The following is a 21,999-nucleotide window of genomic DNA, read 5'->3' as shown; positions in this document are numbered from 1 at the left end:
AGGGAGTTGATTGCGAAAGTCTCCGAACCTCAGGAGCGCTCTTGCTGCCAAAAGAGCAGGGCAGGTGGCTGCTGTTGTTTGTGCTTGTCTGCTCATTACTGAGAGGGAGAAGATGATAAAAGGCCTGGTAGCCGAGGGCAACAATCTGTTGTGAAGAGGGCATAAAGTTATCATCCCTCCCTTGAGGAGAGGCCACCCTTGGTGCTTTTGCCCTCTCTCTCCGTGCCCTGGTGCATATTGCAAGCCTGACGCACAACGGGGGGCACACACTTGCTGCTCCCTGTTGGGCGAGGCAAGAGGAAAGCACTTGAGGTGCCAGGTTAATGCTGATGAGCCCTGGTAATCACAGGCAAAGGTGTCTGCTCGTGGGCTCCAGTCCACCTTTCCAAGTGTGCTCCAGTGGCGCAATGGGCCAGCGCGCAGCACTTATACAGCAGTGCAAAGCAGAGGGATGCTGAGGGTGTGAGTTCAAGCCTCACCTGGAGCATGGGCTTTTGATCAAGCAGCGCTTCCCCTTGCCTTGGGCAGGGCACCTGTGTAGCCGTGATGTCTGTCGCAACACAGACATCCCGGGAACTGTCAATACAGACACCCGGGACGAGCAGAAGCACTTGGGGCCCTTGCAGGCTTCACCGGGGCTCTGCCCACAGAGCACTCAGTTCAGGACCCCAGAGGCAGAGCTGGGCTCTCCTCCCTTCTCTGCAGCAGGTGCAGAGAAGGGAGCGTCCAGAGCTCGCTCAGTGCTCAGATGCTATCATTTCCCTTTGACTTTTCAGCATTCGGACACTCTCCCAGCACCCGCTGCCCAGCCTCGCTGTGGCCGATCCTTCCTACACAACCCTTCCACCTCCAGGCAGGCCAGGAGGAAGCACTCTTGACTCTCCACAGCCACGCACTGGCGTGGAGCTGCAGGCAAAACCTGCCGCCCCACCGCTCCTCTCACGCTGCAGCTAAGGGAGAAAGGCAGCTCTGCCCTTCCACAGAGGGTGTCCTTCCCACAGCCAGCTTACAGCTTGGTCAGAACATGGAGGCATGGCCAAGCGTGGAGGCATAACCTCGGAAGTCACACGCTCCCCGTGGAGAAGAAAATGTGCTCTTCCTCCCAGGGAAGAGCTAGTGGTGTTGGGTCTCTGCGGAGTGCGATGGCAGCCACGGCTGGGCTGGGGTTGCAGGGTGGTGGTTTTGGTGTGGAGCTGAAAGTCCCCTTGCTGCAAAATGGGGAGCGAGGGCAAGAGAAAGGGAGGTGAAAAGCTGGGTGCTTTCCAGGCAGAGTCTCTCGGTTCTCAAGCTTTGCCCAGAGAATGCAGAAGCCTGAATGCTTTCCCAGAGGCACGCGCAGCTGCCACGGCAGCCCCACAGGAGAAGACGCTGCACAGTCGCTAGACAGCAGGACATCGTTTTAGGCACGAGCCCGTTGAATGTTTGGGACAGAGAGCACGGAAGAGCTTGTACCTCCTTCCTAGGCCACGGCATCTTTGGAAAGAAAGAAACCCTTGGCCCGTCCTTGCAGGTGCCTCCCTTGTCTTTTCAAACTCCCCCGCTCAGGCCGCGGGCTTTGCAAAACCCTTGCTGTGACTCGGATTCGAACCGAGGTTGCTGCGGCCACAACGCAGAGTACTAACCACTATACGATCACAGCTGCGCATGTGACTGACCGCCTTTGCTCCTTGGGCATTATTTCTCTCCTGCCTCCTTCAGGCAATAGGGTGGGAACAGCAAGGGCCTCTTAACTGCCCTTCCTGCAGGCACCCTGCAGCACCCATCCCCCATGCATGCTCCCAGGAGCAACAGAAGCTGACTCTGCAGCCCCATCACGCGCATTTGCCCCCACCTCCATTGGCAGGACCCCACCGCACGCCAGCAGAAGGGGCAGAACACAAGTCCTGTCTCCAGTAGCCCGCCTCCTACCTCAGGGAGGCTGGAAGCCTTCTCGCAAGAGACCGAGCAGCTGCAGCAACTCCAAGCTAGTCTTGGTCACAAATGCCAAGCACTGGACCCTCCAGGCACTCGAGGGAGAAGACACAAGATTTACCCATGGCTACCTTGGCCTTGAGAGCCGCAGTGCCCTTGTAGGTCCTCCGCAGGACCTCTGCATGTCTCTGGGGGAAATTGGAAAATTCAGCCCCGCACAGACAGCATCACTTGTCGGGACCTAACTCTCGGTTGTACAGGAGAAGTGTAAATTCTGGGGATTGACTTGGACAACAAGACCACGGCGGGATTAAAGGGCTAGATAATTTGTGGTCAGGCTCATGCCAAAGCAAAAGGCTGAGCAGCAGCCTCCTCTGAGGCCTGCATGCAGGATCTTGAGGGTACGAGACCCTGGAAGGGCTGCTAAAGTGCCAAGAGGCCTCTGCTCTGGCAACTGCAGGCAGGCGGAGCCAGCCACCCTGCAGAGGAGCCGTTTCCTGGGAGGGATGTGGGAGAAGCCAGCACGCGCTTCCACCCCCCAGCAGATGCTGGGGAGTGCCACTCGTCATGGCTGTGGCAATTCTCCCCGCGGGTGCTGAGGAGGGTCTCTCAGGGTGGCTGTGGCAAGGGCTCCAGTGTGCACCTGTTGAGCCCAGGTGTGCCACCAAAAGGAGGCCGTCCCTGGGTGGGCTCGAACCACCAGCCTCTCGGTTAACAGCCGAGCGCGCTCACCCATTGCACCACAGAGACCCCCACCAAGCGCTGTCTCCATGATGCTCCCTTCTGTGTCATCACACACCTTGGTGCTGAGGGACTGGCAATGCCCCTGATCCTGGGCCAGATCCCAAGACCCAGGCAAAGGCCCGGACAGAGACACACCCCGGTTTCCGTGCTGCTCCATGCACACAGAGCACTGCACGTGGAGGGCATGTGCACGCACCACGTGGTGCAGCTGGCTCGAGCGCAGGCCTTTTCTCAGTCTCTTGCAGCGTCACTTGCCCACGCGCTGTGCGTCGAGGGGGAGCTGGGCAGCGCAGCTCTCCTTAAAGGCCATTTCCCAGGCCTTTACCCGCCCTGCTCCCGGTGCTGGAGGCAGGGCAGTGGCCACGCACACAGCACTGCTGACCTGGCTGAGGTGAGCCAGGGTGAGGGATTGGCTCCCCTCCCTCTGGCCACCCCTGCACGGAGCAAGGTGTAGAAGTGGTGCCAGCAGCGGGAGGCTCCTCTCCTGGACAAGCCCTGAGCACCACCCAGCATCCGCTGCCCGTAGGTACGGAGGGGTGCCTGTGCTTCCTGCAAGCCCCAGCACCATCAGACCCTGTCAGCGCCCTCAGGACCATTTTGCAGAGACTTCCGGAATAAGAAGTGCTTGAGGCAGGGGTTGTTTCCGAGCAGGCGTTTGAGTGAGGTTTCCTCTGCCTCAGCCCTTCTCAAGCTCTCCTCCTCCTCCGCTTTATCTGTTCGCTCTGCGTGGGGCTGGACTGACCCTGGCAGAGGACAGACTCGCCTTCCAGGGAGCCGGTTCTGTGCTCTAGGCGCACAGCAGTGCGTGAAGCCTCCTGGCTTGAAATGGAAGTACGGGCAGTTTTGTCCCACAGAGGCACACCTAGGAGAGCTGCAGCTGAATTTAACGCAGGAGGGCATTTGCCAAGGTGTTAGGAGCTAAGAAGCTGTGTGGGGCTGTGCTTGGAGGGGCCGGTCCCCGGCAGGACTGGGCTGGTGCCCACCAGTGGGTGCCCAGGCGGGTTGGGCCACTCCTCGCTGGTGGTCTCGTGGTCAGGATTTGGCACTCTCACCGCCGCGGCCTAGGTTCGATTCCCGGCCGGGGAAGGGCTCCCTATTGCCACAGCAAGCCAGGCCTCCCACCTTGGGGGCAGCCTGAAAGCAAGGGGACCTGATCAGTGCCACAAGAGCTCGGAGCAGGCACGGGGAACAGGGCATTTCCTCTCTTACAACAGCCATCCTGCGCTTGCTTGTGCACCCAGCTCCAGGGCAGTCCTGTCTTCTGACAAATCCCCCCTCGGTGAGGGAGAATATTTGTTTCCTGGTGGCTCCTGCGAGGCACTGGGTGACACAGAAAGGGTCTCCGGATCTGTGGGATGCGACTCGCCTGCCGCAGCAGCTGCCTTGTCTTTCTGGCCTGAGCTCCCCGCACTACCCAGTCCCCCAGAGGCCGCAGCAGGCGGCCCCGCAGCAAAGCCCAGGAGAGACCCTTCCCACGCTTCCCGGTGAATGTCACCACTGGCATGAGCGCTGGTGCTCTTTGCACACTGACCGGGGCATTCGGAAGCTCCCCTTCCGTGCTCTCGAACCATCACCTGACAGCTGTGCCCAGGACAGGGTCCCTAGCAGGCTCCCTGAACAGTCCGCCCAGCCCTGCAACACAGCTGTCAGTCACGGGCTCTGGGGCTCCCTCAGACGGTCCCCAGCTGCCAGAGCGCCAAACCCCAGAGCCACCTGGGTCCCAGATCAGGAGCTGTCTGTCCTGACTTTGCCAGGCCCCACGGAGACGGAGCTTCCTCTTAGGATGCTGCCCCTTCCCTGCCCAGGGCTGAGCTAGCACTCGGATCTGGGGCCTGAAGACAGGAGAGAGGGGGCAGCACAGGGGCGGGCTGGGGAGCAGAGGATAGACGGCCACCTCGCAGACAGGCAGACAAGCCCTGTGGGCAGGATTCCCTATCAAGTGAAGACATGATGCATCGCATGATGAAACACGGAAGGGAAATGCTGCGTAGCAGAGGCTCTGTGGATCGATCACCCTCTGGGTCACGGGCCAGCTGCTCCACTCTGCACTGCCACTCTGCTCCTGCGGCGGGCTCTGCGTGGGGTTTTCAGCGCAGGCGCTGCCTTTCCCAGGGCCGAGTGCCCAGATTTGCCCGCGGGCACCATTCCATTCGGTTTCAAAGCTGCACCTAGTAGCTCCCTGTAAGCCACGGTCAGCTCAAGGCTGCTTGACAGCTCTGTCAGCCTCTTTCAAATTCAAGGCTCCTTGAAGCCTGTCCACGAGTCTCCTCTGAACCAGGAACAAAGCATCTCCCTGTCCTTCAACAAACTCAGGAAGGGGCTTTGTGAATCCTTCCTGAGGAGCTGGATGACGGTCGCGCGCTTTTGGCCTGCTGCTGGCAGCAGCCTCTTCTTCTGTTGTCTTCTTTTACCCTCATTGTCCCTGCCCTCTTCCTAAGCACCTGCTTTGCTTGCAGACATGCCGCTTAGTAAAGGGGCAAGGGCTTTGGACCTCGTTTCTGCTGCCCCTCGCACTGGGATTCAACAGCACTCGTGTATCTATCTCCCGGACGTTGTGGAATCAGCCTGTGCCCCCAGAAGAGACAGAGGACACTAATGCTGCCTGCTGTCAGCTGCCTGTGGCCCTCTGGGACGTAGCCAGCCCCCCAGGCCGCAGGACCAAAGACCTCTCCGGCACCCTTGGCTGAACAAAAGCCAAAGAGAGAAAGGGCACAATTTGCAACACTGAAACCAAGGAGAGCAGAGGCACAGCCACAGAGGCCCAGGTACTGCAAGCATGTATAACAGACAGCAAAAGAGACAGCATCTCTCTCGTTTGAAGGGAGTTGATTGCGAAAGTCTCCGAACCTCAGGAGCGCTCTTGCTGCCAAAAGAGCAGGGCAGGTGGCTGCTGTTGTTTGTGCTTGTCTGCTCATTACTGAGAGGGAGAAGATGATAAAAGGCCTGGTAGCCGAGGGCAACAATCTGTTGTGAAGAGGGCATAAAGTTATCATCCCTCCCTTGAGGAGAGGTCACCCTTGGTGCTTTTGCCCTCTCTCTCCGTGCCCTGGTGCATATTGCAAGCCTGACGCACAACGGGGGGCACACACTTGCTGCTCCCTGTTGGGCGAGGCAAGAGGAAAGCACTTGAGGTGCCAGGTTAATGCTGATGAGCCCTGGTGATCACAGGCAAAGGTGTCTGCTCGTGGGCTCCAGTCCACCTTTCCAAGTGTGCTCCAGTGGCGCAATGGGCCAGCGCGCAGCACTTATACAGCAGTGCAAAGCAGAGGGATGCTGAGGGTGTGAGTTCAAGCCTCACCTGGAGCATGGGCTTTTGATCAAGCAGCGCTTCCCCTTGCCTTGGGCAGGGCACCTGTGTAGCCGTGATGTCTGTCGCAACACAGACATCCCGGGAACTGTCAATACAGACACCCGGGACGAGCAGAAGCACTTGGGGCCCTTGCAGGCTTCACCGGGGCTCTGCCCACAGAGCACTCAGTTCAGGACCCCAGAGGCAGAGCTGGGCTCTCCTCCCTTCTCTGCAGCAGGTGCAGAGAAGGGAGCGTCCAGAGCTCGCTCAGTGCTCAGATGCTATCATTTCCCTTTGACTTTTCAGCATTCGGACACTCTCCCAGCACCCGCTGCCCAGCCTCGCTGTGGCCGATCCTTCCTACACAACCCTTCCACCTCCAGGCAGGCCAGGAGGAAGCACTCTTGACTCTCCACAGCCACGCACTGGCGTGGAGCTGCAGGCAAAACCTGCCGCCCCACCGCTCCTCTCACGCTGCAGCTAAGGGAGAAAGGCGGCTCTGCCCTTCCACAGAGGGTGTCCTTCCCACAGCCAGCTTACAGCTTGGTCAGAACATGGAGGCATGGCCAAGCGTGGAGGCATAACCTCGGAAAAGTCACACGCTCCCCGTGGAGAAGAAAATGTGCTCTTCCTCCCAGGGAAGAGCTAGTGGTGTTGGGTCTCTGCGGAGTGAGATGGCAGCCACGGCTGGGCTGGGGTTGCAGGGTGGTGGTTTTGGTGTGGAGCTGAAAGTCCCCTTGCTGCAAAATGGGGAGCGAGGGGAAGAGAAAGGGAGGTGAAAAGCTGGGTGCTTTCCAGGCAGAGTCTCTCAGTTCTCAAGCTTTTGCCCAGAGAATGCAGAAGCCTGAATGCTTTCCCAGAGGCACGCGCAGCTGCCACGGCAGCCCCACAGGAGAAGACGCTGCACAGTCGCTAGACAGCAGGACATCGTTTTAGGCACGAGCCCGTTGAATGTTTGGGACAGAGAGCACGGAAGAGCTTGTACCTCCTTCCTAGGCCACGGCATCTTTGGAAAGAAAGAAACCCTTGGCCCGTCCTTGCAGGTGCCTCCCTTGTCTTTTCAAACTCCCCCGCTCAGGCCGCGGGCTTTGCAAAACCCTTGCTGTGACTCGGATTCGAACCGAGGTTGCTGCGGCCACAACGCAGAGTACTAACCACTATACGATCACAGCTGCGCATGTGACTGACCGCCTTTGCTCCTTGGGCATTATTTCTCTCCTGCCTCCTTCAGGCAATAGGGTGGGAACAGCAAGGGCCTCTTAACTGCCCTTCCTGCAGGCACCCTGCAGCACCCATCCCCCATGCATGCTCCCAGGAGCAACAGAAGCTGACTCTGCAGCCCCATCACGCGCATTTGCCCCCACCTCCATTGGCAGGACCCCACCGCACGCCAGCAGAAGGGGCAGAACACAAGTCCTGTCTCCAGTAGCCCGCCTCCTACCTCAGGGAGGCTGGAAGCCTTCTCGCAAGAGACCGAGCAGCTGCAGCAACTCCAAGCTAGTCTTGGTCACAAATGCCAAGCACTGGACCCTCCAGGCACTCGAGGGAGAAGACACAAGATTTACCCATGGCTACCTTGGCCTTGAGAGCCGCAGTGCCCTTGTAGGTCCTCCGCAGGACCTCTGCATGTCTCTGGGGGAAATTGGAAAATTCAGCCCCGCACAGACAGTATCACTTGTCGGGACCTAACTCTCGGTTGTACAGGAGAAGTGTAAATTCTGGGGATTGACTTGGACAACAAGACCACGGCGGGATTAAAGGGCTAGGTAAATCTGTGGTCAGGCCCATGCCAAAGCAAAAGGCTGAGCAGCAGCCTCCTCTGAGGCCTGCATGCAGGATCTTGAGGGTACGAGACCCTGGAAGGGCTGCTAAAGTGCCAAGAGGCCTCTGCTCTGGCAACTGCAGGCAGGCGGAGCCAGCCACCCTGCAGAGGAGCCGTTTCCTGGGAGAGATGTGGGAGAAGCCAGCACGCGCTTCCACCCCCCAGCAGATGCTGGGGAGTGCCACTCGTCATGGCTGCGGCAATTCCCCCCGCGGGTGCTGAGGAGGGTCTCTCAGGGTGGCTGTGGCAAGGGCTCCAGTGTGCACCTGTTGAGCCCAGGTGTGCCACCAAAAGGAGGCCGTCCCTGGGTGGGCTCGAACCACCAGCCTCTCGGTTAACAGCCGAGCGTGCTCACCCATTGCGCCACAGAGACCCCCACCAAGCGCTGTCTCCATGATGCTCCCTTCCGTGTCATCACACACCTTGGTGCTGAGGGACTGGCAATGCCCCTGATCCTGGGCCAGATCCCAAGACCCAGGCAAAGGCCCGGACAGAGACACACCCCGGTTTCCGTGCTGCTCCATGCACACAGAGCACTGCACGTGGAGGGCATGTGCACGCACCACGTGGTGCAGCTGGTTCGAGCGCAGGCCTTTTCTCAGTCTCTTGCAGCGTCACTTGCCCACGCGCTGTGTGTCGAGGGGGAGCTGGGCAGCGCAGCTCTCCTTAAAGGCCATTTCCCAGGCCTTTACCCGCCCTGCTCCCGGTGCTGGAGGCAGGGCAGTGGCCGCGCACACAGCACTGCTGACCTGGCTGAGGTGAGCCAGGGTGAGGGATTGGCTCCCCTCCCTCTGGCCACCCCTGCACGGAGCAAGGTGTAGAAGTGGTGCCAGCAGCGGGAGGCTCCTCTCCTGGACAAGCCCTGAGCACCACCCAGCATCCGCTGCCCGTAGGTACGGAGGGGTGCCTGTGCTTCCTGCAAGCCCCAGCACCATCAGACCCTGTCAGCGCCCTCAGGACCATTTTGCAGAGACTTCCGGAATAAGAAGTGCTTGAGGCAGGGGTTGTTTCCGAGCAGGCGTTTGAGTGAGGTTTCCTCTGCCTCAGCCCTTCTCAAGCTCTCCTCCTCCTCCGCTTTATCTGTTCGCTCTGCGTGGGGCTGGACTGACCCTGGCAGAGGACAGACTCGCCTTCCAGGGAGCCGGTTCTGTGCTCTAGGCGCACAGCAGTGCGTGAAGCCTCCTGGCTTGAAATGGAAGTACGGGCAGTTTTGTCCCACAGAGGCACACCTAGGAGAGCTGCAGCTGAATTTAACGCAGGAGGGCATTTGCCAAGGTGTTAGGAGCTAAGAAGCTGTGTGGGGCTGTGCTTGGAGGGGCCGGTCCCCGGCAGGACTGGGCTGGTGCCCACCAGTGGGTGCCCAGGCGGGTTGGGCCACTCCTCGCTGGTGGTCTCGTGGTCAGGATTTGGCACTCTCACCGCCGTGGCCTAGGTTCGATTCCCGGCCGGGGAAGGGCTCCCTATTGCCACAGCAAGCCAGGCCTCCCACCTTGGGGGCAGCCTGAAAGCAAGGGGACCTGATCAGTGCCACAAGAGCTCGGAGCAGGCACGGGGAACAGGGCATTTCCTCTCTTACAACAGCCATCCTGCGCTTGCTTGTGCACCCAGCTCCAGGGCAGTCCTGTCTTCTGACAAATCCCCCCTCGGTGAGGGAGAATATTTGTTTCCTGGTGGCTCCTGCGAGGCACTGGGTGACACAGAAAGGGTCTCCGGATCTGTGGGATGCGACTCGCCTGCCGCAGCAGCTGCCTTGTCTTTCTGGCCTGAGCTCCCCGCACTACCCAGTCCCCCAGAGGCCGCAGCAGGCGGCCCCGCAGCAAAGCCCAGGAGAGACCCTTCCCACGCTTCCCGGTGAATGTCACCACTGGCATGAGCGCTGGTGCTCTTGCACACTGACCGGGGCATTCGGAAGCTCCCCTTCCGTGCTCTCGAACCATCACCTGACAGCTGTGCCCAGGACAGGGTCCCTAGCAGGCTCCCTGAACAGTCCGCCCAGCCCTGCAACACAGCTGTCAGTCACGGGCTCTGGGGCTCCCTCAGACGGTCCCCAGCTGCCAGAGCGCCAAACCCCAGAGCCACCTGGGTCCCAAATCAGGAGCTGTCTGTCCTGACTTTGCCAGGCCCCACGGAGACGGAGCTTCCTCTTGGGATGCTGCCCCTTCCCTGCCCAGGGCTGAGCTAGCACTCGGATCTGGGGCCTGAAGACAGGAGAGAGGGGGCAGCACAGGGGCGGGCTGGGGAGCAGAGGATAGACGGCCACCCGCGCAGACAGGCAGACAAGCCCTGTGGGCAGGATTCCCTATCAAGTTGAAGACATGATGCATCGCGTGATGAAACACGGAAGGGAAATGCTGCGTAGCAGAGGCTCTGTGGATCGATCACCCTCTGGGTCACGGGCCCAGCTGCTCCCACTGCACTGCCACTCTGCTCCTGCGGCGGGCTCTGCGTGGGGTTTTCAGTGCAGGCGCTGCCTTTCCCAGGGCCGAGTGGCCAGATTTGCCCGCGGGCACCATTCCATTCGGTTTCAAAGCTGCACCTAGTAGCTCCCTGTAAGCCACGGTCAGCTCAAGGCTGCTTGACAGCTCTGTCAGCCTCTTTCAAATTCAAGGCTCCTTGAAGCCTGTCCACGAGTCTCCTCTGAACCAGGAACAAAGCATCTCCCTGTCCTTCAACAAACTCAGGAAGGGGCTTTGTGAATCCTTCCTGAGGAGCTGGATGACGGTCGCGCGCTTTTGGCCTGCTGCTGGCAGCAGCCTCTTCTTCTGTTGTCTTCTTTTACCCTCATTGTCCCTGCCCTCTTCCTAAGCACCTGCTTTGCTTGCAGACATGCCGCTTAGTAAAGGGGCAAGGGCTTTGGACCTCGTTTCTGCTGCCCCTCGCACTGGGATTCAACAGCACTCGTGTATCTATCTCCCGGACGTTGTGGAACCAACCTGTGCCCCCAGAAGAGACAGAGGACACTAATGCTGCCTGCTGTCAGCTGCCTGTGGCCCTCTGGGACGTAGCCAGCCCCCCAGGCCGCAGGACCAAAGACCTCTCCGGCACCCTTGGCTGAACAAAAGCCAAAGAGAGAAAGGGCACAATTTGCAACACTGAAACCAAGGAGAGCAGAGGCACAGCCACAGAGGCCCAGGTACTGCAAGCATGTATAACAGACAGCAAAAGAGACAGCATCTCTCTCATTTGAATGGAGTTGATTGCGAAAGTCTCCGAACCTCAGGAGCGCTCTTGCTGCCAAAAGAGCAGGGCAGGTGGCTGCTGTTGTTTGTGCTTGTCTGCTCATTACTGAGAGGGAGAAGATGATAAAAGGCCTGGTAGCCGAGGGCAACAATCTGTTGTGAAGAGGGCATAAAGTTATCATCCCTCCCTTGAGGAGAGGCCACCCTTGGTGCTTTTGCCCTCTCTCTCCGTGCCCTGGTGCATATTGCAAGCCTGACGCACAACGGGGGGCACACACTTGCTGCTCCCTGTTGGGCGAGGCAAGAGGAAAGCACTTGAGGTGCCAGGTTAATGCTGATGAGCCCTGGTGATCACAGGCAAAGGTGTCTGCTCGTGGGCTCCAGTCCACCTTTCCAAGTGTGCTCCAGTGGCGCAATGGGCCAGCGCGCAGCACTTATACAGCAGTGCAAAGCAGAGGGATGCTGAGGGTGTGAGTTCAAGCCTCACCTGGAGCATGGGCTTTTGATCAAGCAGCGCTTCCCCTTGCCTTGGGCAGGGCACCTGTGTAGCCGTGATGTCTGTCGCAACACAGACATCCCGGGAACTGTCAATACAGACACCCGGGACGAGCAGAAGCACTTGGGGCCCTTGCAGGCTTCACCGGGGCTCTGCCCACAGAGCACTCAGTTCAGGACCCCAGAGGCAGAGCTGGGCTCTCCTCCCTTCTCTGCAGCAGGTGCAGAGAAGGGAGCGTCCAGAGCTCGCTCAGTGCTCAGATGCTATCATTTCCCTTTGACTTTTCAGCATTCGGACACTCTCCCAGCACCCGCTGCCCAGCCTCGCTGTGGCCGATCCTTCCTACACAACCCTTCCACCTCCAGGCAGGCCAGGAGGAAGCACTCTTGACTCTCCACAGCCACGCACTGGCGTGGAGCTGCAGGCAAAACCTGCCGCCCCACCGCTCCTCTCACGCTGCAGCTAAGGGAGAAAGGCGGCTCTGCCCTTCCACAGAGGGTGTCCTTCCCACAGCCAGCTTACAGCTTGGTCAGAACATGGAGGCATGGCCAAGCGTGGAGGCATAACCTCGGAAAAGTCACACGCTCCCCGTGGAGAAGAAAATGTGCTCTTCCTCCCAGGGAAGAGCTAGTGGTGTTGGGTCTCTGCGGAGTGCGATGGCAGCCACGGCTGGGCTGGGGTTGCAGGGTGGTGGTTTTGGTGTGGAGCTGAAAGTCCCCTTGCTGCAAAATGGGGAGCGAGGGCAAGAGAAAGGGAGGTGAAAAGCTGGGTGCTTTCCAGGCAGAGTCTCTCGGTTCTCAAGCTTTGCCCAGAGAATGCAGAAGCCTGAATGCTTTCCCAGAGGCACGCGCAGCTGCCACGGCAGCCCCACAGGAGAAGACGCTGCACAGTCGCTAGACAGCAGGACATCGTTTTAGGCACGAGCCCGTTGAATGTTTGGGACAGAGAGCACGGAAGAGCTTGTACCTCCTTCCTAGGCCACGGCATCTTTGGAAAGAAAGAAACCCTTGGCCCGTCCTTGCAGGTGCCTCCCTTGTCTTTTCAAACTCCCCCGCTCAGGCCGCGGGCTTTGCAAAACCCTTGCTGTGACTCGGATTCGAACCGAGGTTGCTGCGGCCACAACGCAGAGTACTAACCACTATACGATCACAGCTGCGCATGTGACTGACCGCCTTTGCTCCTTGGGCATTATTTCTCTCCTGCCTCCTTCAGGCAATAGGGTGGGAACAGCAAGGGCCTCTTAACTGCCCTTCCTGCAGGCACCCTGCAGCACCCATCCCCCATGCATGCTCCCAGGAGCAACAGAAGCTGACTCTGCAGCCCCATCACGCGCATTTGCCCCCACCTCCATTGGCAGGACCCCACCGCACGCCAGCAGAAGGGGCAGAACACAAGTCCTGTCTCCAGTAGCCCGCCTCCTACCTCAGGGAGGCTGGAAGCCTTCTCGCAAGAGACCGAGCAGCTGCAGCAACTCCAAGCTAGTCTTGGTCACAAATGCCAAGCACTGGACCCTCCAGGCACTCGAGGGAGAAGACACAAGATTTACCCATGGCTACCTTGGCCTTGAGAGCCGCAGTGCCCTTGTAGGTCCTCCGCAGGACCTCTGCATGTCTCTGGGGGAAATTGGAAAATTCAGCCCCGCACAGACAGCATCACTTGTCGGGACCTAACTCTCGGTTGTACAGGAGAAGTGTAAATTCTGGGGATTGACTTGGACAACAAGACCACGGCGGGATTAAAGGGCTAGGTAAATCTGTGGTCAGGCCCATGCCAAAGCAAAAGGCTGAGCAGCAGCCTCCTCTGAGGCCTGCATGCAGGATCTTGAGGGTACGAGACCCTGGAAGGGCTGCTAAAGTGCCAAGAGGCCTCTGCTCTGGCAACTGCAGGCAGGCGGAGCCAGCCACCCTGCAGAGGAGCCGTTTCCTGGGAGGGATGTGGGAGAAGCCAGCACGCGCTTCCACCCCCCAGCAGATGCTGGGGAGTGCCACTCGTCATGGCTGCGGCAATTCCCCCCGCGGGTGCTGAGGAGGGTCTCTCAGGGTGGCTGTGGCAAGGGCTCCAGTGTGCACCTGTTGAGCCCAGGTGTGCCACCAAAAGGAGGCCGTCCCTGGGTGGGCTCGAACCACCAGCCTCTCGGTTAACAGCCGAGCGTGCTCACCCATTGCGCCACAGAGACCCCCACCAAGTGCTGTCTCCATGATGCTCCCTTCTGTGTCATCACACACCTTGGTGCTGAGGGACTGGCAATGCCCCTGATCCTGGGCCAGATCCCAAGACCCAGGCAAAGGCCCGGACAGAGACACACCCCGGTTTCCGTGCTGCTCCATGCACACAGAGCACTGCACGTGGAGGGCATGTGCACGCACCACGTGGTGCAGCTGGCTCGAGCGCAGGCCTTTTCTCAGTCTCTTGCAGCGTCACTTGCCCACGCGCTGTGTGTCGAGGGGGAGCTGGGCAGCGCAGCTCTCCTTAAAGGCCATTTCCCAGGCCTTTACCCGCCCTGCTCCCGGTGCTGGAGGCAGGGCAGTGGCCACGCACACAGCACTGCTGACCTGGCTGAGGTGAGCCAGGGTGAGGGATTGGCTCCCCTCCCTCTGGCCACCCCTGCACGGAGCAAGGTGTAGAAGTGGTGCCAGCAGCGGGAGGCTCCTCTCCTGGACAAGCCCTGAGCACCACCCAGCATCCGCTGCCCGTAGGTACGGAGGGGTGCCTGTGCTTCCTGCAAGCCCCAGCACCATCAGACCCTGTCAGCGCCCTCAGGACCATTTTGCAGAGACTTCCGGAATAAGAAGTGCTTGAGGCAGGGGTTGTTTCCGAGCAGGCGTTTGAGTGAGGTTTCCTCTGCCTCAGCCCTTCTCAAGCTCTCCTCCTCCTCCGCTTTATCTGTTCGCTCTGCGTGGGGCTGGACTGACCCTGGCAGAGGACAGACTCGCCTTCCAGGGAGCCGGTTCTGTGCTCTAGGCGCACAGCAGTGCGTGAAGCCTCCTGGCTTGAAATGGAAGTACGGGCAGTTTTGTCCCACAGAGGCACACCTAGGAGAGCTGCAGCTGAATTTAACGCAGGAGGGCATTTGCCAAGGTGTTAGGAGCTAAGAAGCTGTGTGGGGCTGTGCTTGGAGGGGCCGGTCCCCGGCAGGACTGGGCTGGTGCCCACCAGTGGGTGCCCAGGCGGGTTGGGCCACTCCTCGCTGGTGGTCTCGTGGTCAGGATTTGGCACTCTCACCGCCGCGGCCTAGGTTCGATTCCCGGCCGGGGAAGGGCTCCCTATTGCCACAGCAAGCCAGGCCTCCCACCTTGGGGGCAGCCTGAAAGCAAGGGGACCTGATCAGTGCCACAAGAGCTCGGAGCAGGCACGGGGAACAGGGCATTTCCTCTCTTACAACAGCCATCCTGCGCTTGCTTGTGCACCCAGCTCCAGGGCAGTCCTGTCTTCTGACAAATCCCCCCTCGGTGAGGGAGAATATTTGTTTCCTGGTGGCTCCTGCGAGGCACTGGGTGACACAGAAAGGGTCTCCGGATCTGTGGGATGCGACTCGCCTGCCGCAGCAGCTGCCTTGTCTTTCTGGCCTGAGCTCCCCGCACTACCCAGTCCCCCAGAGGCCGCAGCAGGCGGCCCCGCAGCAAAGCCCAGGAGAGACCCTTCCCACGCTTCCCGGTGAATGTCACCACTGGCATGAGCGCTGGTGCTCTTGCACACTGACCGGGGCATTCGGAAGCTCCCCTTCCGTGCTCTCGAACCATCACCTGACAGCTGTGCCCAGGACAGGGTCCCTAGCAGGCTCCCTGAACAGTCCGCCCAGCCCTGCAACACAGCTGTCAGTCACGGGCTCTGGGGCTCCCTCAGACGGTCCCCAGCTGCCAGAGCGCCAAACCCCAGAGCCACCTGGGTCCCAAATCAGGAGCTGTCTGTCCTGACTTTGCCAGGCCCCACGGAGACGGAGCTTCCTCTTGGGATGCTGCCCCTTCCCTGCCCAGGGCTGAGCTAGCACTCGGATCTGGGGCCTGAAGACAGGAGAGAGGGGGCAGCACAGGGGCGGGCTGGGGAGCAGAGGATAGACGGCCACCCTCGCAGACAGGCAGACAAGCCCTGTGGGCAGGATTCCCTATCAAGTTGAAGACATGATGCATCGCGTGATGAAACACGGAAGGGAAATGCTGCGTAGCAGAGGCTCTGTGGATCGATCACCCTCTGGGTCACGGGCCAAGCTGCTCCCACTGCACTGCCACTCTGCTCCTGCGGCGGGCTCTGCGTGGGGTTTTCAGTGCAGGCGCTGCCTTTCCCAGGGCCGAGTGCCCAGATTTGCCCGCGGGCACCATTCCATTCGGTTTCAAAGCTGCACCTAGTAGCTCCCTGTAAGCCACGGTCAGCTCAAGGCTGCTTGACAGCTCTGTCAGCCTCTTTCAAATTCAAGGCTCCTTGAAGCCTGTCCACGAGTCTCCTCTGAACCAGGAACAAAGCATCTCCCTGTCCTTCAACAAACTCAGGAAGGGGCTTTGTGAATCCTTCCTGAGGAGCTGGATGACGGTCGCGCGCTTTTGGCCTGCTGCTGGCAGCAGCCTCTTCTTCTGTTGTCTTCTTTTACCCTCATTGTCCCTGCCCTCTTCCTAAGCACCTGCTTTGCTTGCAGACATGCCGCTTAGTAAAGGGGCAAGGGCTTTGGACCTCGTTTCTGCTGCCCCTCGCACTGGGATTCAACAGCACTCGTGTATCTATCTCCCGGACGTTGTGGAACCAACCTGTGCCCCCAGAAGAGACAGAGGACACTAATGCTGCCTGCTGTCAGCTGCCTGTGGCCCTCTGGGACGTAGCCAGCCCCCAGGCCGCAGGACCAAAGACCTCTCCGGCACCCTTGGCTGAACAAAAGCCAAAGAGAGAAAGGGCACAATTTGCAACACTGAAACCAAGGAGAGCAGAGGCACAGCCACAGAGGCCCAGGTACTGCAAGCATGTATAACAGACAGCAAAAGAGACAGCATCTCTCTCGTTTGAATGGAGTTGATTGCGAAAGTCTCCGAACCTCAGGAGCGCTCTTGCTGCCAAAAGAGCAGGGCAGGTGGCTGCTGTTGTTTGTGCTTGTCTGCTCATTACTGAGAGGGAGAAGATGATAAAAGGCCTGGTAGCCGAGGGCAACAATCTGTTGTGAAGAGGGCATAAAGTTATCATCCCTCCCTTGAGGAGAGGCCACCCTTGGTGCTTTTGCCCTCTCTCTCCGTGCCCTGGTGCATATTGCAAGCCTGACGCACAACGGGGGGCACACACTTGCTGCTCCCTGTTGGGCGAGGCAAGAGGAAAGCACTTGAGGTGCCAGGTTAATGCTGATGAGCCCTGGTAATCACAGGCAATGGTGTCTGCTCGTGGGCTCCAGTCCACCTTTCCAAGTGTGCTCCAGTGGCGCAATGGGCCAGCGCGCAGCACTTATACAGCAGTACAAAGCAGAGGGATGCTGAGGGTGTGAGTTCAAGCCTCACCTGGAGCATGGGCTTTTGATCAAGCAGCGCTTCCCCTTGCCTTGGGCAGGGCACCTGTGTAGCCGTGATGTCTGTCGCAATACAGACATCCCGGGAACTGTCAATACAGACACCCGGGACGAGCAGAAGCACTTGGGGCCCTTGCAGGCTTCACCGGGGCTCTGCCCACAGAGCACTCAGTTCAGGACCCCAGAGGCAGAGCTGGGCTCTCCTCCCTTCTCTGCAGCAGGTGCAGAGAAGGGAGCGTCCAGAGCTCGCTCAGTGCTCAGATGCTATCATTTCCCTTTGACTTTTCAGCATTCGGACACTCTCCCAGCACCCGCTGCCCAGCCTCGCTGTGGCCGATCCTTCCTACACAACCCTTCCACCTCCAGGCAGGCCAGGAGGAAGCACTCTTGACTCTCCACAGCCACGCACTGGCGTGGAGCTGCAGGCAAAACCTGCCGCCCCACCGCTCCTCTCACGCTGCAGCTAAGGGAGAAAGGCGGCTCTGCCCTTCCACAGAGGGTGTCCTTCCCACAGCCAGCTTACAGCTTGGTCAGAACATGGAGGCATGGCCAAGCGTGGAGGCATAACCTCGGAAAAGTCACACGCTCCCCGTGGAGAAGAAAATGTGCTCTTCCTCCCAGGGAAGAGCTAGTGGTGTTGGGTCTCTGCGGAGTGCGATGGCAGCCACGGCTGGGCTGGGGTTGCAGGGTGGTGGTTTTGGTGTGGAGCTGAAAGTCCCCTTGCTGCAAAATGGGGAGCGAGGGCAAGAGAAAGGGAGGTGAAAAGCTGGGTGCTTTCCAGGCAGAGTCTCTCAGTTCTCAAGCTTTTGCCCAGAGAATGCAGAAGCCTGAATGCTTTCCCAGAGGCACGCGCAGCTGCCACGGCAGCCCCACAGGAGAAGACGCTGCACAGTCGCTAGACAGCAGGACATCGTTTTAGGCACGAGCCCGTTGAATGTTTGGGACAGAGAGCACAGAAGAGCTTGTACCTCCTTCCTAGGCCACAGCATCTTTGGAAATAAACCCTTGGCCCGTCCTTGCAGGTGCCTCCCTTGTCTTTTCAAACTCCCCCGCTCAGGCCGCGGGCTTTGCAAAACCCTTGCTGTGACTCGGATTCGAACCGAGGTTGCTGCGGCCACAACGCAGAGTACTAACCACTATACGATCACAGCTGCGCATGTGACTGACCGCCTTTGCTCCTTGGGCATTATTTCTCTCCTGCCTCCTTCAGGCAATAGGGTGGGAACAGCAAGGGCCTCTTAACTGCCCTTCCTGCAGGCACCCTGCAGCACCCATCCCCCATGCATGCTCCCAGGAGCAACAGAAGCTGACTCTGCAGCCCCATCACGCGCATTTGCCCCCACCTCCATTGGCAGGACCCCACCGCACGCCAGCAGAAGGGGCAGAACACAAGTCCTGTCTCCAGTAGCCCGCCTCTTACCTCAGGGAGGCTGGAAGCCTTCTCGCAAGAGACCGAGCAGCTGCAGCAACTCCAAGCTAGTCTTGGTCACAAATGCCAAGCACTGGACCCTCCAGGCACTCGAGGGAGAAGACACAAGATTTACCCATGGCTACCTTGGCCTTGAGAGCCGCAGTGCCCTTGTAGGTCCTCCGCAGGACCTCTGCATGTCTCTGGGGGAAATTGGAAAATTCAGCCCCGCACAGACAGTATCACTTGTCGGGACCTAACTCTCGGTTGTACAGGAGAAGTGTAAATTCTGGGGATTGACTTGGACAACAAGACCACGGCGGGATTAAAGGGCTAGGTAAATCTGTGGTCAGGCCCATGCCAAAGCAAAAGGCTGAGCAGCAGCCTCCTCTGAGGCCTGCATGCAGGATCTTGAGGGTACGAGACCCTGGAAGGGCTGCTAAAGTGCCAAGAGGCCTCTGCTCTGGCAACTGCAGGCAGGCGGAGCCAGCCACCCTGCAGAGGAGCCGTTTCCTGGGAGGGATGTGGGAGAAGCCAGCACGCGCTTCCACCCCCCAGCAGATGCTGGGGAGTGCCACTCGTCATGGCTGCGGCAATTCCCCCCGCGGGTGCTGAGGAGGGTCTCTCAGGGTGGCTGTGGCAAGGGCTCCAGTGTGCACCTGTTGAGCCCAGGTGTGCCACCAAAAGGAGGCCGTCCCTGGGTGGGCTCGAACCACCAGCCTCTCGGTTAACAGCCGAGCGCGCTCACCCATTGCGCCACAGAGACCCCCACCAAGCGCTGTCTCCATGATGCTCCCTTCCGTGTCATCACACACCTTGGTGCTGAGGGACTGGCAATGCCCCTGATCCTGGGCCAGATCCCAAGACCCAGGCAAAGGCCCGGACAGAGACACACCCCGGTTTCCGTGCTGCTCCATGCACACAGAGCACTGCACGTGGAGGGCATGTGCACGCACCACGTGGTGCAGCTGGCTCGAGCGCAGGCCTTTTCTCAGTCTCTTGCAGCGTCACTTGCCCACGCGCTGTGTGTCGAGGGGGAGCTGGGCAGCGCAGCTCTCCTTAAAGGCCATTTCCCAGGCCTTTACCCGCCCTGCTCCCGGTGCTGGAGGCAGGGCAGTGGCCGCGCACACAGCACTGCTGACCTGGCTGAGGTGAGCCAGGGTGAGGGATTGGCTCCCCTCCCTCTGGCCACCCCTGCACGGAGCAAGGTGTAGAAGTGGTGCCAGCAGCGGGAGGCTCCTCTCCTGGACAAGCCCTGAGCACCACCCAGCATCCGCTGCCCGTAGGTACGGAGGGGTGCCTGTGCTTCCTGCAAGCCCCAGCACCATCAGACCCTGTCAGCGCCCTCAGGACCATTTTGCAGAGACTTCCGGAATAAGAAGTGCTTGAGGCAGGGGTTGTTTCCGAGCAGGCGTTTGAGTGAGGTTTCCTCTGCCTCAGCCCTTCTCAAGCTCTCCTCCTCCTCCGCTTTATCTGTTCGCTCTGCGTGGGGCTGGACTGACCCTGGCAGAGGACAGACTCGCCTTCCAGGGAGCCGGTTCTGTGCTCTAGGCGCACAGCAGTGCGTGAAGCCTCCTGGCTTGAAATGGAAGTACGGGCAGTTTTGTCCCACAGAGGCACACCTAGGAGAGCTGCAGCTGAATTTAACGCAGGAGGGCATTTGCCAAGGTGTTAGGAGCTAAGAAGCTGTGTGGGGCTGTGCTTGGAGGGGCCGGTCCCCGGCAGGACTGGGCTGGTGCCCACCAGTGGGTGCCCAGGCGGGTTGGGCCACTCCTCGCTGGTGGTCTCGTGGTCAGGATTTGGCACTCTCACCGCCGCGGCCTAGGTTCGATTCCCGGCCGGGGAAGGGCTCCCTATTGCCACAGCAAGCCAGGCCTCCCACCTTGGGGGCAGCCTGAAAGCAAGGGGACCTGATCAGTGCCACAAGAGCTCGGAGCAGGCACGGGGAACAGGGCATTTCCTCTCTTACAACAGCCATCCTGCGCTTGCTTGTGCACCCAGCTCCAGGGCAGTCCTGTCTTCTGACAAATCCCCCCTCGGTGAGGGAGAATATTTGTTTCCTGGTGGCTCCTGCGAGGCACTGGGTGACACAGAAAGGGTCTCCGGATCTGTGGGATGCGACTCGCCTGCCGCAGCAGCTGCCTTGTCTTTCTGGCCTGAGCTCCCCGCACTACCCAGTCCCCCAGAGGCCGCAGCAGGCGGCCCCGCAGCAAAGCCCAGGAGAGACCCTTCCCACGCTTCCCGGTGAATGTCACCACTGGCATGAGCGCTGGTGCTCTTGCACACTGACCGGGGCATTCGGAAGCTCCCCTTCCGTGCTCTCGAACCATCACCTGACAGCTGTGCCCAGGACAGGGTCCCTAGCAGGCTCCCTGAACAGTCCGCCCAGCCCTGCAACACAGCTGTCAGTCACGGGCTCTGGGGCTCCCTCAGACGGTCCCCAGCTGCCAGAGCGCCAAACCCCAGAGCCACCTGGGTCCCAAATCAGGAGCTGTCTGTCCTGACTTTGCCAGGCCCCACGGAGACGGAGCTTCCTCTTGGGATGCTGCCCCTTCCCTGCCCAGGGCTGAGCTAGCACTCGGATCTGGGGCCTGAAGACAGGAGAGAGGGGGCAGCACAGGGGCGGGCTGGGGAGCAGAGGATAGACGGCCACCCTCGCAGACAGGCAGACAAGCCCTGTGGGCAGGATTCCCTATCAAGTTGAAGACATGATGCATCGCGTGATGAAACACGGAAGGGAAATGCTGCGTAGCAGAGGCTCTGTGGATCGATCACCCTCTGGGTCACGGGCCCAGCTGCTCCCACTGCACTGCCACTCTGCTCCTGCGGCGGGCTCTGCGTGGGGTTTTCAGTGCAGGCGCTGCCTTTCCCAGGGCCGAGTGCCCAGATTTGCCCGCGGGCACCATTCCATTCGGTTTCAAAGCTGCACCTAGTAGCTCCCTGTAAGCCACGGTCAGCTCAAGGCTGCTTGACAGCTCTGTCAGCCTCTTTCAAATTCAAGGCTCCTTGAAGCCTGTCCACGAGTCTCCTCTGAACCAGGAACAAAGCATCTCCCTGTCCTTCAACAAACTCAGGAAGGGGCTTTGTGAATCCTTCCTGAGGAGCTGGATGACGGTCGCGCGCTTTTGGCCTGCTGCTGGCAGCAGCCTCTTCTTCTGTTGTCTTCTTTTACCCTCATTGTCCCTGCCCTCTTCCTAAGCACCTGCTTTGCTTGCAGACATGCCGCTTAGTAAAGGGGCAAGGGCTTTGGACCTCGTTTCTGCTGCCCCTCGCACTGGGATTCAACAGCACTCGTGTATCTATCTCCCGGACGTTGTGGAACCAACCTGTGCCCCCAGAAGAGACAGAGGACACTAATGCTGCCTGCTGTCAGCTGCCTGTGGCCCTCTGGGACGTAGCCAGCCCCCCAGGCCGCAGGACCAAAGACCTCTCCGGCACCCTTGGCTGAACAAAAGCCAAAGAGAGAAAGGGCACAATTTGCAACACTGAAACCAAGGAGAGCAGAGGCACAGCCACAGAGGCCCAGGTACTGCAAGCATGTATAACAGACAGCAAAAGAGACAGCATCTCTCTCGTTTGAAGGGAGTTGATTGCGAAAGTCTCCGAACCTCAGGAGCGCTCTTGCTGCCAAAAGAGCAGGGCAGGTGGCTGCTGTTGTTTGTGCTTGTCTGCTC

The 21,999-nt window shown here is 59.7% G+C and overlaps 12 non-coding genes across 12 annotated transcripts; 4 read left to right on the top strand and 8 right to left on the bottom strand.

The window, feature by feature from the left end:
* The first annotated feature begins 393 nt into the window (after positions 1-393).
* On the top strand, positions 394-487 carry TRNAI-UAU (transfer RNA isoleucine (anticodon UAU)). The gene is made up of 2 exons: positions 394-431; positions 452-487. It is a non-coding gene; the product is annotated as a tRNA-Ile (tRNA).
* Positions 488-1,567: 1,080 nt separating this feature from the next.
* TRNAH-GUG (transfer RNA histidin (anticodon GUG)) lies at positions 1,568-1,639 on the bottom strand. The gene has a single exon. It is a non-coding gene; the product is annotated as a tRNA-His (tRNA).
* Positions 1,640-2,587: 948 nt separating this feature from the next.
* On the bottom strand, positions 2,588-2,661 carry TRNAN-GUU (transfer RNA asparagine (anticodon GUU)). Its single transcript has one exon. It is a non-coding gene; the product is annotated as a tRNA-Asn (tRNA).
* Positions 2,662-5,867: 3,206 nt separating this feature from the next.
* On the top strand, positions 5,868-5,961 carry TRNAI-UAU (transfer RNA isoleucine (anticodon UAU)). Its single transcript has 2 exons — positions 5,868-5,905; positions 5,926-5,961. It is a non-coding gene; the product is annotated as a tRNA-Ile (tRNA).
* Positions 5,962-7,044: 1,083 nt separating this feature from the next.
* Positions 7,045-7,116, bottom strand: TRNAH-GUG (transfer RNA histidin (anticodon GUG)). The gene has a single exon. It is a non-coding gene; the product is annotated as a tRNA-His (tRNA).
* A 949-nt stretch (positions 7,117-8,065) lies between these two features.
* TRNAN-GUU (transfer RNA asparagine (anticodon GUU)) lies at positions 8,066-8,139 on the bottom strand. Its single transcript has one exon. It is a non-coding gene; the product is annotated as a tRNA-Asn (tRNA).
* A 3,207-nt stretch (positions 8,140-11,346) lies between these two features.
* Positions 11,347-11,440, top strand: TRNAI-UAU (transfer RNA isoleucine (anticodon UAU)). The gene is made up of 2 exons: positions 11,347-11,384; positions 11,405-11,440. It is a non-coding gene; the product is annotated as a tRNA-Ile (tRNA).
* Positions 11,441-12,522: 1,082 nt separating this feature from the next.
* On the bottom strand, positions 12,523-12,594 carry TRNAH-GUG (transfer RNA histidin (anticodon GUG)). The gene has a single exon. It is a non-coding gene; the product is annotated as a tRNA-His (tRNA).
* Positions 12,595-13,543: 949 nt separating this feature from the next.
* TRNAN-GUU (transfer RNA asparagine (anticodon GUU)) lies at positions 13,544-13,617 on the bottom strand. The gene has a single exon. It is a non-coding gene; the product is annotated as a tRNA-Asn (tRNA).
* Positions 13,618-16,823: 3,206 nt separating this feature from the next.
* Positions 16,824-16,917, top strand: TRNAI-UAU (transfer RNA isoleucine (anticodon UAU)). Its single transcript has 2 exons — positions 16,824-16,861; positions 16,882-16,917. It is a non-coding gene; the product is annotated as a tRNA-Ile (tRNA).
* A 1,079-nt stretch (positions 16,918-17,996) lies between these two features.
* Positions 17,997-18,068, bottom strand: TRNAH-GUG (transfer RNA histidin (anticodon GUG)). The gene has a single exon. It is a non-coding gene; the product is annotated as a tRNA-His (tRNA).
* Positions 18,069-19,017: 949 nt separating this feature from the next.
* TRNAN-GUU (transfer RNA asparagine (anticodon GUU)) lies at positions 19,018-19,091 on the bottom strand. The gene has a single exon. It is a non-coding gene; the product is annotated as a tRNA-Asn (tRNA).
* Positions 19,092-21,999: the final 2,908 nt, after the last annotated feature.

Source organism: Rhea pennata, chromosome 13 (assembly GCF_028389875.1).
Source record: "Rhea pennata isolate bPtePen1 chromosome 13, bPtePen1.pri, whole genome shotgun sequence".
NCBI lineage: Eukaryota > Metazoa > Chordata > Aves > Rheiformes > Rheidae > Rhea > Rhea pennata.
Note: the sequence above shows the minus strand (reverse complement) of the source record. Positions and strands in the feature narration are given on the sequence as shown.